Here is a 13,212-nt window from a genome sequence, read left to right as displayed (position 1 = left end):
TAAAGAGACTGTGATGAGTGTGCCATTTGTATGAAGAAACCAAGCATTGTGAAAAAGACTGCTAAGAGGTTGTGCCCATTTGTAATTAAAATTATTGTAATTAAAGTCACACCTACAATAGCAACCGTGTCACATAACCAGCTATTGACTAAGGGGTAAAGGTAGGTATTGTGACAACTGTGTTACCTCCATTTGCTGGTGGCTTCTCCCACTATAAGTTGTGTATGAGATAAGAACATGATGTAATACACAAACCTTAATAACATGTTCTGTTCACAATATTGAATCCTAGTGCTGCTCCAGTAAAAGCTCTTCCATTGGCACCATGCTGCATTAATTATGCAGCATGTATTGCTTGCTTTGGAGCCCCAGAAATTCCAGGTTGACATGCTCTGATATCAAAGGGTCTCTGGCATTCGGCACATGTTCAATACTGTCAGGTGGAGGTGAAGGATCCAAGTCCAGCATGCGTTCATCAGTTAAGTCAGAGGAATAATCGCATACATACATGTTGGTCCATTTTACTCTGTCATGCAGTGCCTACAATTCAGTCACAGACTCATTAAAAACTGAAGTTCATCAGGCAGTTTACAATATGATGATGATTATATCTATCTACATCTATATCATTTACATCTACATCTACATCCACATCTACATCATCTACATCTATATCTATATCTATATCTATATCTATTGTTTTATTCCTCCCCCTCCCCCGGTGGCAGCAAGAAGCAGAGAAAAACAAGAAGAGTTCTTACTTAACGAATTTATTCAATCATCACAGTGAGAGACAATGGCATTGCTCCAACTGAGATCCTCTCCACTCCCTTCCTACCAACAGCACTTTTCCTTACAGTGGCCGCCAGGGGATAATTGTCTCTGAGTCCTTTTCTCTTGCACTCTCAACGAACGCCGGGTTCTGGGAGAAGGGGGGTCAGAAATACTCTCCAGTGATAACATCTCAGCTGGCTGCTCTGGCTCTGTCTCCTCACCATGGCATATCTTTCTAAACATATATGTAACTTGCCTTGGAATGCCCCAAAATTTGCTATCAGCCTCAGTTTCTTGCTGGTTATACATCTTCTTGTAAAAACAGAGCAAAAATGAGGAAGCACAGAGAACCAAATACACTATTCTCAATAATGGATAAAGCAAATCAGAAGCATAAATAACCACCCTGGGTGATCCACTGAGCTCAGGTATTGCTGTGAGTCATGAAGGCCGCTCCCTGCAAGGCCCTTTCCACCTGGCCTAGGGGGTGGGGCCCAGACTCACCAGCTCTACTAAAGCAGTGCCTGGTGAGACCAGAGGGACATTGCCTGACAACAAACCCTAACTATTGGATTATTTTGCCCCATCTTTTAGTGCCTGCCAAGCAGCTGTGACATGCTTATGATAATGTTTTATTCTTTTGTTAGTTATGCTGTTTTAAATGTGCATTTTATATTTGACCTCACTTAGCAGTGTTTTTTTTAAAAAAAATGTTTAAGTTTTGTTTTTTGTTAACTTACTTTGTGGAGTGTGTATTCTGTAGTTGACCTCCTTTGTAACGTTTTATTTTGAAATCTTTGGGATAATTTAGTTTGTTTGTTTTTTTAGTTAATTATGTTGCTTTGACTGTATACTCTATATTTGACTTTCTTCAGATTGTCTTATTGATGTTTTAATGTGCTTTAAACCACTTTGAGATTTTTCTTAAAATATAAAGCGGTATACAAATGAAATAAATAATTAGATAATCTAATAATTAAATAAATGGTACTTCTATCGCAAACAAAAGTGGGCGTAAAAAGGTTGATGAGGGCGTTCTCAGGATACTGCCAAAGAGAACACCTGGCTGTGAATTGCAAGAAGTCAAACTAAAGAAAACTAATTTTTCAAGAAATTATAGGAACCATAGGCGGTATGTAAATAATCTGTTGATCGAACAAGTTAAAGTCTTTAAATACCTTTGCCCTATTTTTCAGTCAGCATGGTCGTGGAGAGCACATCAGAAATATGCAAAGGAAAAAGCATCTCAAAGCACCAAAATTCTGACAGGCTTTTTACATACAAAGGTGGCAATCGTATACCATCAGGCCTGTTTAAAGCTAAACCCCTGGCACAGTTATTATATGGGCTCAGATTTGGGCAGGGCCTCACCTTGGATCTACAGAAGCTGTTCAACCTAAGTTCCTAAGGCAATTTTTTTCTGTTCCATCCTGTGTTCCAAATGCTTCATTGCGCTTAGAGGCTAGTTTCCCCTCAGTTGAATTACAGGTTTGGTATAGGACATTTAATTATTGGCTTTGCCTAAATTTAAACCCCACTGGTCTACTACCCTTAGTATTGTAAGATTGTCATGAGAGTGCTTCGACTATAATTGTCAACCAAAAGCTTTACTTTTCTGGTTTATCATCACAACAGTTATTAACACTGGGCTTTAAGTAAAGTAAATAATTAAATTAGACAGCACCTAATTGAGCAACAGAATAATTTGGCCACAATAAAGCAATTTTGTCCATGGTATGATTATTTTCTACCTAGTCATTTTGACACTTGGGCACCCTATTTGCAAAATTTAACAATTCCAAAATACAGATGAGCTTTCACTTTCGCAAGCTTGAATAAACTGCCTTCAGCTGTACTTGAGGGTCAATTTCAGAAAATTCCACTGGAAAAAACAATGATGTCCATGTGGAGATGGCAGTATTGAGTCAGTGGCACATGAGCTTCTGGTTGCACTCTTTATAAAGATTTGAGGAGTGAGGGTATTACCCCTCTTCTATTGTCCATGCTGGGTTGCTCAACCATTGCTACTGTGTCCTTTCATCCAGCGGATCAAGATGACCAGGTGGCAGCAAAATCTGCAAGGTTTTTAGTGGGGGCAATTAGAATAAGATCTATTATTTGATTATTTGATTATTGATCTAAACCTCCAAAATGTATTTTGTAAAGTTAAGTTTTTACCTCTATCTTCAGTACATTTTCTTTTATTGTATTCCTATGGCTAGTGGCTGATGCAAATAAAGATTCTTCAGATCAACTTCTCAGGTTTTATGAGGATTTAAAAAGGGAAATGATCTATCTCAGTGGCGTAGCGTGGGTTGTCAGCACCCGGGGCAAGGCAAGTAATTTGCGCCCCCTAACCCGTGGATTTGCGCCCCCTAACCCGTGGATTTGCCCTAACAACCAGATGTTGCGCCCGGTGCGGCCGGCCCCCCCTGCACCCCCCACGCTACGCCACTGATCTATCTGAGAATGGGCTCAGCACAAACCCCGCTATCGATGGATTTCTGCCTTCCCACTCCCTTGCAGAAACCTGCCTAGGTAAAGGTAAAGGGACCCCTGAACATTAGGTCCAGTCGTGGCCGACTCTGGGGTTGTGGCACTCATCTAGCTTTATTGGCTGAGAGAGCCGGGTGGCCAGCATGACTAAGCCGCTTCTGGTGAACCAGAGCAGTGCACGGAAACGCCGTTTACCTTCCCGCCGGAGCGGTACCTATTTATCTACTTGCACTTTGAAGTGCTTTCAAACTGCTGGGTTGGCAGGAGCAGGGACCAGGCAACGGGAGCTCACCCCGTCACAGGGATTCGAACCACCGACCTTCTGATTGGCAAGTCCTAGGCTCTGTGGTTTAACCCACAGCGCCACCCGCGTCCATACCCTGCCTAATGAGCCTTTAATTTACTGAGACAGTCTCATGGTTGCCACAGAAGCCATGATTCCTGAGCTGCCCCAGGACCTATAGGTTTTATGATCAAGAGCCATGAGTTACTTCCCTCCCTTGGGACAGTGAATTCTCAAACTTTTTGTGAAAGTGAGCTGAGAGGGAGAGATTTCTTGGCAGTGATGGGAGACTGAGAATTGGAGGGATTGTTCTGTGGTATTACGGCAGCGGATAAAGGTGTAGTGTAACTTGATTTTGTTTGAAATGTATAGCACAGGATAGTCCGCACCCCGAAAATGATCTCTTTCAGCTTCTGCCTTCTGGAAGAAGGTATAGGGTTATAAAGGCCAGGACTAGCCGCCTGAGAAACAGTTTCTATGCAAATGCAATTCTGGTTCTAAACGCAGCATAAGTATAGTGTGTTTTAAAATGGGGTTTTAGAGTTTTTAGGGGTTTTTGAATGTTTTATGTAGTTTTTATGTAGTTTTATGTAGTTTTTATGTAGTTTTATGTAGTTTTTATGTAGTTTTATGTAGTTTTGTGGTAGTTTCATGTAGTTTTTATGTAGTTTTTCAAATTTCATTGTTCTGCATGGGACAATGACAATAAAGATATCGTAATCATAATCATAATCGTTATGAATAGATTGCGGACTTCCGTTTTTTGCCGCCATGGTGAACAATGGTTCTCACCATAGCATGCAGACAATTAAGGATAATTTGAGAATAATTATCATTGCAACCCAGGTCGGGGGGAGCGCTCTCATTCGGAGATTGCCCAGTAGCTGCCTCCCGCTCCTACAGAATGCCCTGCATGCATTGGAAACTCTCCAATGTGGTCACCATGCACAGAGATTCTTCTGTTTTTTAAGCTATATCCAAATTGAGACTTGAGAAGCAGGCATGTTCTGGAAGAAGGAGACAAGTTAACCTGCTGCTGAATGAATCAGCCACTGAGTGTCAAGGACTCAATCTGGAGAAGATTTTAATCGTAATTGGATTGGTATGTGGTAGAGAGAAGCCTTTGTTTTCTCTTTATATATTCACCATGCTTTTTTTATAATATGGCATCTCTTCACCGAAGCAAAAAATAAGTTACTAATGGATTGCAATTATTAATGGATTGCAAGAGGGAATCAATCAGAACTTTATAATGCTTATGGATTAATTCAAAGAATGAAACTGCGTGGAACATGTTGGGATGTTCTGTGGCAATACCCTCCCACGGAGGATTATAACTTTGATTTATTATGGTGTTGATGAGACATCAGCTTGTTATCAGATGGGAAAGTATTGAAAGAAAATACTGGAAGTCTGCCCAGATTAATGGCCAGATGCCAGACCACTTTCGGTTTTGAGAAAAGCGAGGTGGTGAAAGGTCACTACGCAGTAAAACTGAGTCCTTGGAGCAGGGGGGAAATGCTGGAAATGATTGATTGCAACAAGAAAGGAAGGTTGAACATTTTTTAAAAAAACATTCCACACAGAAAGTTACCAGATATAAACTCCTCTTGCAAATTAACGGATATGGAACAGTTAAATACGAATGAAAGTCAACACATCAGTGGCTGATAAAATAAAGGATCAACATGGGAACTGTATTAATTGGGTTAAATTGGATTGAAGCAGCAAAAAGTAATCAACATCTCCTAAAAAATCTCCTAAAATTAGAACATGGGAACTCAACCAAAATGTTTAATTTGAAATCTGACAATTGGCTTTTTAAATTGAATTATGATTTGGTATTGTATTAATGTGGTCTATATTGGATTGTTATTAATGAAAAATTATTAAAAATTATTATATTTAAAAATGCAATGTATTGTTGTGGACTGCTGCAGGCTATGGTGAATGATGGGGATTGCTCGCCCTGAGAGACCCGAATGCTGCAAATAGGCAGGAAGGGAGCTTGGGCAAAGCACCTTCTCTAAAAAAGCCCATAAGGAAAATTCTGGTTCCGAAGGGTCCAGTGGTGTCGGAGAACGCTCCCTAGGAGTCTCCAAAGCTCCGAAGGGAGCCACGGAAGCTCCAATATTGAACGCAGAGACACTGTGCAATCAAGACCTCTCAGCAAAATGCCTCAAGTGCCACCATTAAAGCAGCAACTTCTCTATAAAGTAAAAAGAAATCAGACCAATTTGGACAATTTTATATATATTTGGACACACACACACACACACACACACACACACACACACACATATATAGGATCCACACCAGGGAGGTAAAGAGAAGCCCCCCCCCCCGTCATGGCATAAAATCTGGAGGGACAAAGAGAAGAATAAATGACATACCCCTTCCACCCCATTGTAAATTGATAATAATGCTACCTCTGAACTTTTGATCAGCTTTAACCCAGTGATTTCTGTGATCTCTTTAAACATACTTTGCCAAAAATTCCACATATTTATACCCCCACCCCATTTGAACATAATTCTGCTTCCTGGCATCCCCTCCAACATAACACCGAATATTCCTTGTTTATTTGATTTAATCTGACTGGTGTTAAATACCATCTCTAAAAAAATTATAATAATTTTATTTTATTCTTATGGACAGCCTTTTCAACATAGACTGAAATTAGTGGAGCTCCATTTTCAAGACTGAAATTAGTGGAGCTCCAACCGGGGGTTTTGTTGAACCAATAAATCTTAAATAATTAACGGCCGGAGTCATCTCGTGGGGCGGGGAGGAGACCCAAGCCTTGCATTCTTGATCCCCCTTTTCTACTTATATTTTATAAATTTCACTGATTTCCCCTTTTATAACTGTATTTTCTTCTTTATCGCCTCTTTTTATCGAGCAGTCTCTATCCTCCTACATTATCTGTTCACAGACCAGAAATGCTACAACACATGGCTCTTGACCATAAAAGCTCTAGGTCCTGGTCTCCATGGCAACCATGAGACCATCTCAGTAAATTAAAGGCCCAACACATAAGACAGAACATACCCTAGTTCAGGTCTCTCCAAGGGAGTGGAAAGGCAGAAATCCATTCGTAGGGAAGTTTGTGCTGAGCCCATTGTCTGAGATGGATAATTAGATGGTGAAATTCGAAGTGATGATGCAGTGCCCTTCTATAAGGCTGGGGGATCCATTAAGGTGGTCTGTTCCCAGAGACTTATGGTATCTGGTGAATTCCTGAATACTCAGGAATTTTCAAGTTGGCATGCTCACCACTTCTGTCAAAGTCTTGCTATAGAATTGGGAATTAAGGTAGGCACTTGACAGGTTGGCTCTCAAGTGTCATCCTCAACACTCTCAAGTGCCTTCCTCAACACTGAAGCAAACAGGGCTCCCTCATATTCTCAGGAGTGTCAGGCGATGAAGCAGAACAATGCCTGGAAGGGACTCAGCAGCTTTCAAGGCAACATCTCACTCTGGAAAGCCTGTGGTTTTTATCTGATGTCAGGGGTTCAGGGAGAGAGGCACAGATGAGGGAGGAGACTGAGAGCGAGGGGGAAGAATCCCGGAATGAGGAGGAGGAGGATGACAATGACTTGAGGGTTTCCATGAGTCTTTCAAGTGAATCGGAGGATTCCCAAAAGGGGGCGCCCCTGGTCAGGCCAAGGGGAGCCACAGGGGGAACTCGTCAGGAGCAGGGGAGCAGCAGGGAAATCCCGAGTGGGAGTGGGAGATCGGTGCCGGCTTCCCCGCCGGAACGGAATGAAGAGGGTGGAGTTCCCAGTGTGACAGATGAAGCAGAGCAGGAAGCAGAGAGGGGAAGGAGATTGGGGCAAGACGTCCTGCCGGAAGGGGCGGAGAGTAGTACAGAGAGTAGTGTAACTGTCAAGAGGAAGGTCAGAGGTAGCGAACGCGCGCCAAGTTCAAATGTGGAGGCGCGCGGAAATGCGGAGAGCCCGGAGGAGGAGCCTGGTCCCAAAGCACGGAGGAGGGGGGAGCAGGCGTCTGGGGACTCAGCGTCAGGGGAAAGCAGGAGGGAAGGAACCCAGGGGGGCAGAAAGACCCTGCGGAAAAGGAAGGACAGGAAGAGGTGGACCAGCAGAAGCCTCTTAAACAGGTGTGGAGGCAGGACTGATTCAGAGGGGACTTCAGCGGTCTAAGCGTAACAGACGTGGGGCTGCGCGCCTCGGCTGTGGAACAAACAATGTACTTCAATAAAGACTTTTGTAAATAAAGTGGACTTGGCGTTGGTCTCTTGTGAGCTGGGACCTGAGGCGGCCCTGACATCTGCCTTTTAGAAGACAGGAGTGCCTGGCTTCCTGTGGTCCATGGGGTCACAAAGAGTCGGACACGACTAAACAACAAAGTGGTTTAAATGAGTTTTGATCAGCTTTAACTCTTCTTCAAGTGATTCATGAAGTGGCTAGTGAAGATAAGATACATGTGCTTTTATGTATTCTGGTTCTGTTTGGCTTTTACAAGCCATGGATATTTGTTCTTAATGAGTCTATGACTGAATCGCAGACAGAGTGTTGCGAGTACAATTCCTACCTTTATTCCTTAGTCAAGAACTGGTTTTCTGTGACCCAATATGTTTTTGTACATTATAAATGTTCTTGTAGGTATGACTCCATACTTATGTATGATTACAAATGGCCACGACTTCCAAGAAGCAGCCTCCCTAAGCCTTCTCTCTTTTTCACAATGCTTGGTTTGTTCATACAGATGGCACACCCACCACAGTCTCTTTAAACCTCCACATAAAGGGACATGTCTCCATAGTGGTGGAAATTAGCCTATGAAAAAATACAGCACCAGACAAGACTTTTGCTGCTCTCAGAGAGAGGTGACCAACGTGAAGGCAATTTAGGCTTACCAGGAATGTAAGTAAAAGGTTTTGTTCACAGAAACATAAAATGTAAAGTTGGAAGGGGCCCAACGGGTTGTCTAGTCAACCCCCTGCAATCTCAACAAATGGTTCTTGCTTAGTTTTGCAAATGTGCTAGTAGTTGTGTTATTTGTCAGTTCCTGTGCAGGGATCAGCAGAGAGAGAGAGAAATGCTGTCTTGTCTATGTGCATGTGTAAAAACCAGTTGTATGAAAATCTTAGCCTGTTTCCACCTTGTCAACTTAAAACACAACTAGGATGTTCGCTACTTGTGGAGATGAAATTAAGCATTTACAGCTTTTCAGATATTATAACACTGAGAAGCAGAAATTAAATTCCTCCCTATAACACAGCTATTATTGGAATCAAACAGCTGTGCCATAAAGCCTGCATACCCTTATCAATTTTGTCTCTTTTCCCATACTTTTCTGTTGAAGGATGTAGTGGAGATAGAGTAAAATAAAAAATATGCAATTTAACTATGTGAAGGTCTGTTTTCAGATGACTTAGTAATTTGTAGACAAAAATGCAATGGTTGTGTATTGTGGCACGGTCCCCAATAACCCAACCGGAAAGAAGTTCTAGAGGCAGTGATAACAGGGTTTGGCCATCGGCATCTGTTCTTCTCTGGCAGCAGCACTGCTATTCCACTTCACATCCCCAGAAAGAGGCACTTTGCAGTGAATTCCAAAATGCTGCCACCCATCAGCTCACTATTTTCCCAACCCTCCCTCTTGTTCGGTGTTGTGTTCGCTCCATATAATTTGAGTCAAGTGGATAGCCTCAGTACGAAAAACAACTGTGTAGCAGAGATCACTTTTACTTTGGGGGCAGAAAGACACACACACTCTCTGCTACAAGAAGTCTTCACTCTCTGAGCCCAGAGAGCGTTTCGACGTATAAAGTTTTTGCTGAGGAAAAGTGCACACAGCAAGTGCAAAGTCCACTTGCTCAAAAAAGTCCTGCAACTGCCAGAGTTCCCTCTGTGTAGTCTTGCAATGTGTCTAACTTCCTTCAGATAAGCTCTTCACAAATCCAACACATCTTCCCCAGATCATTCCAACAGTATCCATGTCTCCAATGCCCCACAACAGTGAATGCTGAAACTTGAGTTCTTTATCTATCCTCGGATATGTGTTAGTTTGCCCAGCAACACAAAGAAGACAGTCACAAGATGCATGCAGCTGCAGTTTTAGGAGGCGGGGAACCATTTCTGCTGACTCAAAGAGAAGTGACCCTTTCTCACTTTCCTTAATACTTCAGCAGTGGACTGAAACCAGCTTGCTTTACAAGAAATAAATGGAGTCATGCACTTGTCATTTTGTATCTACTTGTATCTACTTGGCAAGTTACGGTGGGGAAAACTGGGAAAATATTAAATAGCAGGAGAATTCATGTAATCATGAACGCTTCTGGAATGGCAGTTCAAACTAATATACTGCATTTTCTGTTTTCCAGGTAAACAGTGGGGAAAAATACCATCAAAACCAAAGAAGATTTAACTGGATTTGTTTCCTTCCTTGGCATACACGTGGGGCTTCATATCAGGAAACCATGAGCCGCTTTACTCAAATGCTGGGAAACTGGATTAGTTTTCCTTCCATGGAAGAATACCTGAGCTCAAGGACTTACTCTTGGTGGTTGAGTATGCTTCTGATTTTGCCTTGTTCAATCATTATAATGACATATTTGTTTATCTGTGCAATCTCATTTTTGCTATATGTCCACAAGAAGATGAATAACCAGCAAGAAACTGATTTTGATACCAAATGTTGGAAAAAGCCAAAGCAAGTTACGGCTCAAGTTTTAGATATGTTTGGAAAGATATGGCATGGTGAGTAAATGTTTATTTCATACCAATAATTCAGTTACTATACTTTCATAGGACTGAGCATCAGAATTTCAGACTTGAGGCCCTGGAACAATAGTTACCACTACGGTTTTAACTGTGTGGTGGGTACACAGCGAATTTAATGAGTATATCATCGTGTAGTGAGACTTTGAGGGTGCAATTTTCTTGAGCATGGTAAATCACTAGGTAACCCTGAAGCATAAACTCTGGACACAAACCATGGAATTTGTCAGCAAAGGATGTGGTGATGTGGTGATGGCTGCTAATTTGGATGGACACTGTGAGAAACAGGATGATGGAATACAGAGAGCTTTGGCTTGATCAAGAGGATCCATCTTATGTTCTCATTGCATCCCAGAGTGTAATGTTGCTTTAGATGTTGAAGCATAAATCAGAAGCACATTACTAAAACCAAATTTGGGTCATAAGGATGAAACCCTGTTGCTACTTAGGACATGGTCAAGGGTGCATCTGTCTGGGAAACTGTTTTCTCACATTGTATAAAGGGATTCAGAGCATGGCCTGAAGATGCCTGAAATTAGAGCTCTTAGGGATGGGGAAAGAATGTGCAACACTCTGTATGGAAGGGTAATACTGTTCTTCAAATAAAAAGGCTCAGGAAAATATAGTATTATAACCCATATGAAAGTCAGGGGCATCTTAACCATTGGCGCTAGTAGTGTACGGCACCCGGGCGCCGGGCTCACAGGGGTGCCAGGCTGAGAGTCCAGGGCCGAGCGTTGGAGTCCCGGGAAGAGCCGCCGAGAGCCGAGCGGAGCAGAGCCCGTCGGACTCCAACGCTCACTCCCAAATTCGCACCAACCTGCCCGCAGCAGAAGAGCCTGCCGGCTCTTGTCGCAGCTGCATGGCAACTAACTGTTTCAGTGCCATGCCCGGAGCACCATTTAACGTTGTGGGTGTGGCACTATGCATCCTGTTGCATGTGCCGAGCTGTGGGTTCCTTTGCTGGCTTTTCCGCTGTCATCACACTCTCCCAGCACCGCCCAACGTGATGTGCCAGCGCAGAACAACGGGGAATGCTAGCGGCAGGAGAGAAAGATCTCTGGACGGGATCTGTCGCACACCAACAGCACCGATGGCAGCAACAAGTCCCGACAAATAAGAACGCATGGATCCCTGCCGAAACAGTTAGCCACTATGCAGCGAGATGTGTGGAGGCAGCAGGTGGACAGCACAGAAACTGTGTCACCGAACATTTTGTTCCCCCCTAGCATGGAACCCACACCCACCTTCGTACGCCCCGTGCGTTGGGTGCTGGAAACCCCGTTAGTTGGCTCTGTGAGTCACTGCGTCTGCAACCATTCTAAAGGTAAACAACTATCTCCTAAAAAAAAGTCAACAACTTTGGGGTCCCCCGTTAAGAAACGCTCGACAAATCTAGGCAACCTAGGGGTGCCTGGTGGATCTTTGCACCCCGACACCGCATATGCTTAAGATGGCCCTGATGAAAGTTTAAAGGAGATTGAAACAGCAAGTCACAGTTTTAGCTCACTCAAAGACTAGGCAATTTTTTCCCCATCTACGCCCAAAATTAAGCAAAGAACGAAGATTCCAGCAGACGAGAAATATCATTTATTATGTGAGCACAACGGAGAAAGTTCTGGCCCATGTGGATGACAACCTAGTATCCAGAATGCTGCAACATATAGGAGAGCTTTTTAACTGATCTTAAATTTCAGTTTTCTGAACCACAGTGTTTCTTCCAATAAAAGATTGCAATATTCCATTTATTTTTCAACAAAATAACATTTATTTATTGCATTTTATATTATTTCCAGGTTATGAAGTTTTTGGCATGGAACATCTCCCTAAAGGACCAGTGCTTATTATGTATTATCACCAGTTTTACTACAGACTATTTCTTCCTTATCGCTAGACTTTTCAAGGAGACAGGGAAAGAGTGCTTTTCAATATGTGATCATGGCATATATCGGTTTCCAGGTAGTTATTAAATTTAAATCATGCTTTTTTTCTTAAAATATGTGAAATATGATATAAAATAAAGCTATAAGTTATTAAACAATGCTATAAAATATAAAACAGCGTATCAGGCAAGTAGGTGAAAAACAACACATGAAATATCAGCAAGTGTCCTCACAAAAAAGGAAGTTGGAAACTGCAGGCTCTCTTTTGGCCATTGTACAACAGTCAACCTCTTCTCCCAATAATGTTTCGGGCATCATATTTGAATCAGGCAATGTTTCCAATACAGCATGTCAACCTGCGTCTATGGCCCTTGATCACAGATTGCAGGAAAACCTGACCTGACCTCAAAACAGCTATGAGAGTGCTTCTTCTTCTTCTTCTTTTACTCTAGTAATTGCAAGACAATTCCTGTGCTTCCATGCAGAAATTCCATGCTTTCTTGTACAACTTGTCTACATTCTTCCTCAGGGATCTAAGAACTGAAGGAATCTGGATAATGTGACATCTGCTTTCTATGCTGTAACTGCAGGCTCTCATATAATAATTGCTGCTTAGTTTAATACTAGAATAGGACAAGATTTAGGAAAATGCATCTCTAAGTTGTTGTTTTCCTCAAGTACAAAGAATTTTGCGAAAATTCAATCATTAGTAAAGATGGAGTATTCCTTACTGGAAAGAACAACGCAAAGTATGGGATTCTGCTTCGGAGCATCTGCACTAACCACCTGTGCAAAAATCCTCTGTGGCAGCTGGGATGGGTGGGAGCTAATGGCCAATCAAGCACTGCCACACACAGCTTTTATGCCCCCATGTGACACTGCCATCAAACACATGTGGCACCCTTGTTGTAGTGTTCATGGCCCTCCACTGCCACTCCCCCCACATCATCTTCCTCTGATGACGCCACAGAAAGGTCAAGGAAGGAAGGAAGGAAGGAAGGAAGGAAGGAAGGAAGGAAGGAAAGAAGGA

The 13,212-nt window shown here is 42.5% G+C and overlaps 1 pseudogene across 1 annotated transcript in view; it reads left to right on the top strand.

Annotated features, from left to right (window-relative positions):
- The first annotated feature begins 9,873 nt into the window (after positions 1-9,873).
- LOC114600063 (DGAT1/2-independent enzyme synthesizing storage lipids-like) overlaps positions 9,874-13,212 on the top strand; it is a 5,915-nt pseudogene continuing 2,576 nt past the window's right edge. Inside the window, exons 1-2 of the transcript XR_013394091.1 lie at positions 9,874-10,278; positions 12,096-12,258. The product of XR_013394091.1 is annotated as a DGAT1/2-independent enzyme synthesizing storage lipids-like (transcript). The remainder of the gene's footprint in view (positions 10,279-12,095; positions 12,259-13,212) is intronic.

Source organism: Podarcis muralis, chromosome 8 (genome assembly GCF_964188315.1).
Source record: "Podarcis muralis chromosome 8, rPodMur119.hap1.1, whole genome shotgun sequence".
Classification (NCBI taxonomy): Eukaryota; Metazoa; Chordata; class Lepidosauria; order Squamata; family Lacertidae; genus Podarcis; species Podarcis muralis.
This window is presented reverse-complemented; position numbering and strand designations above follow the sequence as displayed.